The sequence below is a fragment of the Salvelinus sp. IW2-2015 genome, unplaced genomic scaffold (assembly GCF_002910315.2).
Source record: "Salvelinus sp. IW2-2015 unplaced genomic scaffold, ASM291031v2 Un_scaffold1270, whole genome shotgun sequence".
In the NCBI taxonomy this organism is placed as follows: domain Eukaryota; kingdom Metazoa; phylum Chordata; class Actinopteri; order Salmoniformes; family Salmonidae; genus Salvelinus; species Salvelinus sp. IW2-2015.
Window position 1 is genome coordinate 261,212 of NW_019942810.1, and position 8,060 is coordinate 269,271.

General features: G+C 39.8%; 1 long non-coding RNA gene and 1 pseudogene across 1 annotated transcript; both read right to left on the minus strand.

The window, feature by feature from the left end:
* Window positions 1–1,188: 1,188 nt before the first annotated feature.
* Window positions 1,189–2,890, minus strand: LOC112070270 (uncharacterized). The gene is made up of 3 exons (XR_002893871.1): window positions 2,806–2,890; window positions 1,745–1,847; window positions 1,189–1,492 (listed from the first exon to the last, which is right to left on the minus strand). It is a non-coding gene; the product is annotated as an uncharacterized lncRNA (long non-coding RNA).
* A 224-nt stretch (window positions 2,891–3,114) lies between these two features.
* LOC112070266 (lactoperoxidase-like) overlaps window positions 3,115–8,060 on the minus strand; it is a 16,959-nt pseudogene continuing 12,013 nt past the window's right edge.

Consider the following 8,060-nt stretch of genomic DNA (forward strand, 5'->3'; position numbering starts at 1 on the left):
ATATTTGACTTCAGGGCCCAGGTAGGTCACTAGATTTAGGTTGTTACCAAGAAGTGGATGGTTGGTTACCCTCTGATACAAAAAGCCTCCAGTCGACTCCCTCCCACGCCCACAGTTGTTGCTAAACAGGTTTGAAGGGAGGGGAATATGGCACAGAGATCCAAGAACATACTGGTAATCATAAATGTGGCCGACGGCATTCCAGACTGACTACATTGCATTTGCCTGACTGATCATGTGATATAGCAATTTGACACGCAAACCATTAAATCAAATTTATTTGTCACATACACATGGTTAGCAGATGTTAATGCGAGTGTAGCGAAATGCTTGTAAACGCTGCCTATAGTCGGCCTGGAACGCGACCTGTGTCTCTCAGAATGGCATTACCGGTCCGGAAAGCTGTCATAGGTACCGAACAGGGACATGCGTTCCACGATGTTTAACAAGTGTTCCGGACAAGTGTTTCTTCCCGGTTACTAACTGATTTAAATACCTGAGCAGACAAGGTGAAAAATCTGTCGACGTGTCCTTGAGCAAGGCACTTCAACCTAATTTGCTCCAGGGGTGCCGTACTACTATGGCTGAACCGGTAAAACAACACATTTCACTGAACCTATCCGGTGTATGTGACGACAAAACATATATATTTTTAAAACTGCAACGCCCTTTAATGCTGTTAGCTTGTTCAGGTTTATGAGCTTCAAACACGTTGACTAGAACAGACAAATACACGGTTGGCCAAGTATTTGGACTGTGACACATTTTGTTTTGGCTCTGTACTCCAGCAATTTGGATTTCAAATATAATTTGAGTGCATTTTCAGGTAAACCGTTTAGAAATTACAGCACTTTTTTTGTACATTTAACTTTTAGGCAACCAAAAGTATTTAGACAAATTCACTTATGTGTATTAATAAAGTAGTAAAAAGTGTAGTATTTGGTCCCATATTCCTATCACACAAGAACATCAAGCTTGTAACTCAAACTTGTTGGATACATTAGCTGTTTGTTTTGGTTGTGTTTCAGATATTTTTTTGTGGCCAATAGAAATGAAATGGTAAATAATGTATTGCATAATTTTTTGTCACTAAACAGAGCTACAACAACAAAAAATGTCACTGTCCAAATACTGTACGGCGGGACATATGCACCAAATACAGCGAATTACTTTCTGCACTTTGAGTCAGACCTTTGAGGTTTTATATATAATGTGACTGTGGTCTAAAATGAGGTTACAATTCAGTTATTTCTTATTTTCAGGTTATTATCTAACAAATAATCTGAAGTTACGTTTTAATATCAACACATTCAAGTGCATACTTTTAGGATATATGTCACATTTTTAAAACAAAATACTAAAATGTAATAAAATATGTAAGGACTATATTTCCAGAGGTGTCGCTTGGTTATCTGTCCCTCTTACAGAAACCACTGTTTATCGGTTCTGTTTATCGGTTCTGTTTATCGGTTCTGGCTTCTTTGGAAAATACCTGCAAGAATATAAAATATATATATATATAGTTTTTGAAATGTTACATAACATTTGTTAAGCAACATCTACCAGGGTTGGGGTCAATTTCATTTCAATAAAACATTTTATAAGTATTTATACTTTTCAATTAATGAAATAAGACACAGAATTTCAGTTTACTTCCTGAATTGACAAGGACATTATAAAATTGACCTCAACCCTGATACATTACAATGACCGTTATCACCTGGACATCATTACAATGACGTACCTTCTACAACAGGCCAGTATCACGAACATGATGGCCACACCACCAACCACAGCTATTACAGCAGAGATTACTGAGACTGCAGACAGGGAGGACAGGTCCAGGTCTGGAACGCACCACAAACAGACAGAGGAACACTTGTTCAATATGTTTATTAAGGACTCTATTCAATCTGTAATACTGAAGCGTCTGATGCGTCAGATGGTCAGATACATTATTATTGATTAACGTCTGATGGTCAGATACATTAGTATTGATTAACATCTGATGGTCAGATACATTAGTATTGATTAACANTCAGATACATTAGTATTGATTAACATCTGATGGTCAGATACATTAGTATTGATTAACGTCTGATGGTCAGATACATTAGTATTGATTAACATATGATGGTCAGATACATTAGTATTGATTAACATCTGATGGTCAGATACATTAGTATTGATTAACATCTGATGATCAGATACATTAGTATTGATTAACATCTGATGATCAGATACATTAGTATTGATTAACACCTGATGATCAGATACATTAGTATTGATTAACATCTGATGGTCAGATACATTAGAAAATGTATAGAATGTGTATAGAATGTAAAGATATATATAATGTATATATGTATAGATGTATAGGATGCATAGATGTATAGATTATATAGATATATATAATGTATAGATGTATATAATGTATAGATGTATATAATGTATAGATGTATAGAATGCATAGAAGTATAGAATGTATAGATGTATAGAATGCATAGATGTATAGAATGAATAGATGTATAGAATGTATAGAAGATGTATAGGATGCATAGATGTATAGAATGCATAGATGTATAGAAGATGTATAGGATGCATAGATGTATATGATGCATAGATGTATAGATGTATAGATTATATAGATATATAGAATGCATAGATGTATAGAATGTAAAGAATGTATAGAATGTACAGATTATATAGATGTCTAGAATATATAGATGTATAGTATGAATAGATTATATAGATTGTATAGAATGCATAGATTGTATAGATTATATAGATGTATAGAATGCCTACCTGTGCACATAAATGACCCAGGTGTGTTGAGGCAGTCCATGTTTTGGGGGCACGGGGTTGGCTGATCGGCACACTCATCGACATCTACAGCAAATCAGTCAGAATACAAAAAATTAAAGACATGCATGTCGACTGTAGTGCCTTAATTAAAAATCTCACACACACACACACACACACACACACACACACACACACACACACACACACACACACACACACACACACACACACACACACACACACACCCTTAAGCCAGTGGTCCAGGTTGGGGAGCAGGGACTCCATGATAGCTGGTGGTTTGGCACAGGGTCACAGAGGATGGACAATCAGCTGATAGCCTGGACCACACTGGTAGTAGATGACGGAGTCACAGAGCAGAGAGAAGCGACTGTAACCTGGGGATTGGTCCACAACTGGATTCAAGGGGGAGGAGAAGGAAGGGGGGAGGAAGTACAGTGATAACCTAATGATGATGAGGTCACAGTAGAGAGAAGCCTGTTCTGTAACCTGGCAACTGGACCACACCTGAGGAGGTCAGATGAATATCAACAGCTCTGTTGTAGAGGAGCGGCCTGAGCAAGGCTCTGCACAGAATCCCTGATCTACTAATAACACGTATCTTGCATACCATGTAGTGCAGATTTCTTAGACTCCATGTCCAATCTCATCCTTTCCCTCCCTCTTCATCTCTACCTGTGTCTGGTTTCCATCCAGGCAAGAGAGGTTAAGATGAGGGAGGGAAGAAACAGCACCGTTGTCAGGCTCCTTCCAGGCAGAGAGAGTTAAGTGAGGGACGAGGGTTAGGAGAACAGCACCTGTGTCAGGCCTCCTTCCAGACAGAGAGGTTAAGGTGAGGGATGAGGGTTAGAGAGACAGTACCTGTCGTCACCTTCCAGGCAGAGAGGTTAAGGTGAGATGAGGGTTAGGAGAACACAGCACGTGTCAGGCTCCTTCCAGACAGAGAGGTTAAGGTAGAGGGATGTAGGGTTAGTAGAACAGCACCTTTGTCAGGCTCCTTCCAGACAGAGAGGTTAAGGTGAGGATGATGGTTAGGAGAATAGCACCTGGTTCAGGCTCCTTCAGACAGAGAGGTTAAGGTGAGGGATGAGGGTTAGGAGAACAGCCACCTGTGTCAGCTCCTTCCAGACAAGAGGTTAAGGTGAGGGTGAGGGTTAGGAGAAACAGCACCTGTTCCATCCAGACAGAGAGGTTAAGGTGGGATGAGGGTTAGGAGAACAGCACCTGTTCCATCAGACAGAGAGGTTAAGGTGAGGGATGAGGGTTGAGGAGAACAGCACTTGTTCCTTCCAGGCGAGAGAGTTAAGGTGAGGGATGAGGGTTAGGAGAACAGTACCTGTTCCATCCAGACAGAGAGGTTAAGGTGAGGGATGAGGGTTAGAGAGAACAGTCACCTGTTCCTTCCAGGCAGAGAGGATAACGTGTGGAGGGGTATTGGAGGGTTAGGAAGAAAGCGACCTGTTCCTCCAGACAAGAGGTTAAGGTCTGAGGATGAGGTTTAGTAGAACCAGCACTGTCAGTCCTCCAGACAGAGAGGTTAAATGGTTGAGGCGGATGATGGAGTGTAGAAGCACATAGAACAGCAGTACCTGTGTTTCAGGCTTCGCAAGACAGAGAAGGTAGGTGAGGAGAGGGTTAGGAGAACAGTACCTGTCCATCCAGACAGAGAGGTTAAGGTGAGGGACGAGGGTTAGGAGAATAGTACCTGTGTCAGGCTCCTTCCAGGCAGAGAGGTTAAGGTGAGGGATGAGGGGGTGGCTGCAGGCCAGCATGTCTTCTGGGCTGACCGTACGGCTGAATGGGTCGGAGGGAACACGTGTGATGTGCGTGTTGTCACAGATGATACGGGACAGGGACACGGTGTGAAGCTGAGCTCTCTGGGTGCCGGTGAACACAGCCTCTCTCTCCCACCAGAACCTGACAGAGTGGGAGAGGTTGCTGGGTGGGCAGACATACTGTAGGGCTGATTCAAACAGACACATTGAGTGGGCAGCATCTCAGACATACACTGAGTGTACAAAACATTAGGAACACCTTCCTAATATTGAGTTGCACTCCCTTTTGCCCTCAGAACAGCATCAATTCGCTGTGGAAAGCGTTCCATAGGGATGCTGGCCCATGTTGACTCCAATGCTTCCCCACAGTTGTGTCAAGTTGGCTTGGTGGACCACACATGGGAAACTGTTGAGCGTGAAAAACCCAGCAGCGTTGCAGTTCTTGACACTCAAACCGGTGCGCCTGGTACCTACTACCATACCCCGTTCAAAGGCACTTCAATATTCTGTCTCGCCCATTCACCCTCTGAACGGCACACATACACAATCCATGTCTCAATTGTCTCAAGACTTAAAAGTCCTTCTTTAATCTGTCTCCTCCTCTTCATCTACACTGATTGAAGTCGATTTAATTAACAAGTGACATCAATAAGGGATCATAACTTTCATTTGGTCATTCTATGTCATGGAAAGAGCAGGTGTTATTAAAGTTGTGCCCACTAAGTGTAGATGGTCATGAGATTCATGTATTTTTGGAAATTATCAATATACAATATATTCATTCAAACAATATATATGGCAAACCTGTCTAAGCCCAGAACTCAATCCGGTCTGCGGACGATCCGCGTTGTAGCGCGGGTCACATTTAAAGGTCATTTCCGATTGACTCGGCATGTGCAGCATTTACTTAGAATGTGATCTCTGCGACCGCGGTAACAATGCCTTTAAATGGTGCATAGCCAAAAAGGGCCGATCGGATTGAATTCCAGCCTAATTGTTATTACATGTGTTTGTGTTTCACAACCTTGTAACACCTTAACATTGTTTTTGAGAGTGTTGATGTGAGCAGAGGGTCCCTGGTTCGAGCCCAGCTTGGGGTTAGAACAGGGATGAAAGCCTTACTGTTACACAATAGAGTCTAACACCATCTCACCTCACCTGTCTCCGTCTCTCAGTGCTCTGAACTGAACAATAGAGTCTAACACCATCTCACCTCACCTGTCTCCGTCTCTCAGAAAACAACAAGGATAAGTCAGTTGGGGCCGTCTTCTAACATGTGAGTTTGAGAACAAGGATTAGTCGCGTTGCTATAACTATATTATATAGTCCATGGTCTATATAATATAGTATAGTAATATAGTCTAGTATATAGTATTTAATTACCAGCAGGCCATGGTCTATATAATATAGTAATGTAATATAGTATAGTAATATAGTATTAATATTACAGGCAGGCTGGTCTATATAATATAGTAATATATAATATAGTAATACAGTATAGTAATATAGTACTAATATTACAGGCAGGCAGTGGTCTATATAATATAGTATAGTAATATAGTATTAATATTACTAGGCAGGCCATGGTCATATAAATATAGTAAGTAATATAGTATTAATATTACCAGGCAGACCGTGTCTATAAATATGTATAGTAATATGTACTAATTAAGGCAGGCCATGGTATATAATGATATATGACCAGGGCGGCCGTGGTCTATTAATATAGTACTAATATTACAGGCAGGCCATGGTCTATATAATATAGTATAATATTACCAGGCAGGCCGTGGTCTATATAATATAGTATAGTAATATAGTAACTAAATATTCCAGGCAGGCCATGGTCTATATAATATAGTAATGTAATATAGTATTAATATTACCATGCAGGCCATGGTCTATATAATATAGTAAATAGTAATATACTATATAATAGTATTAAATATTACCAGGCAGGCCATGTCTATATAATATGTAATAAGTATTAATATTACCAGGCAGGCCATGGTCTATATAATATAGTACTAATATTACCAGGCAGGCCGTGGTCTATTAATACAGTATAGAATATAGTATTAATATTACCAGGCAGGCCATGGTCTATATAATATAGTATAATATACCAGGCAGGCCATGGTCTATATAATATAGTACTATATTACCAGGCAGGCCATGGTCTATAAATTAGTATAGTAATATAGTATTAATATTACTAGGCAGGCATGTCTATATAATATAGTATAGTAATATATGTACTAATATTACCAGGCAGGCCATGGTCTAAATATAAAATAGTACTATATTTCCAGGCAGGCCGTGTCTATATAATATAGTATAGTAATATAGTACTAATATTACATGCAGGCCATGGTCTATATAATAGTTAGTAAGTAATAATAGTATTAATATTACCAGGCAGGTCATGGTCTATATAATATAGTATAGTAATATAGTAATATATACTAATATTACCGATAAATTTACTAAATTACCGCAGGCAGGCATGGTCTATATAATAATATAGTATAGTAATATAGTATTAATATACCAGCAGTCACACGGTGTATATAATATAGTATATGTATAAGTACAGTAATTAGTAATATTACCAGGCAGGTTCATGGTCTATATAATATAGTAATAGTAATAAGTAATATAGTACTAATATTACCAGGCAGGCCATGGTCTATATAATATAGTATAGTATAGTAAATAGTATTAATATTACCAGGCAGGTCATGGTGTATATAATATAGTATAGTAATATAGTAAAGTATTATAGTACTAATATTAATGCAGGCATGGTCTATATAATATAGTAATAGTATAAGTAAATATAGTATTAATTTACCAGGCAGGTCATGTCTATATAATATAGTATAGTAATATAGTAATATAGTATAATATTACCAGGCAGGCAGGTCTATATAATATAGTATAGTATCAGTATATAGTATTAATATACAGGCGGTCATGTTATTAATATGTAAGTATATAATACGAATAGTATAGTAATAATATATACTAATATTACAGCAGGCGTGTCTCGGCCCCGCGCAGGTTGAGGGCACCCAGGTCTAGTGGCATCCACCCTGGGCCTGGAAAACAGTCTCTCAGTTAGCTCCTCACCATCATCTGCCTGGCATCTGGAGCTTGGCTGGGATAGGAGGAGGCCACGCAGCACGGGTCTATACACCTGAGAGAGGTGGGGAGAGGTGGCGGAGAGAGGTGGGAGAGAGGTGGGTGAGAGAGAGGAGGAGGTGGAGAGAGGTGAGGGAGAGAGGAGAGAGGTGGGAGAGAGGTGGGAGAGAGAAAAGAGGTGAAGAGGTGAGGAGAGAGAGAAGAGAGGTGAAAAGAGGTGAGGGAGAGAGAAGAGAGGTGGGGGAAGAGAGGAGAGAGGTGGATGAGCGAAATGAGAGAGAGGTGGATGAGAGGTGGGGAGAGAGGCGAGAGGTGGGG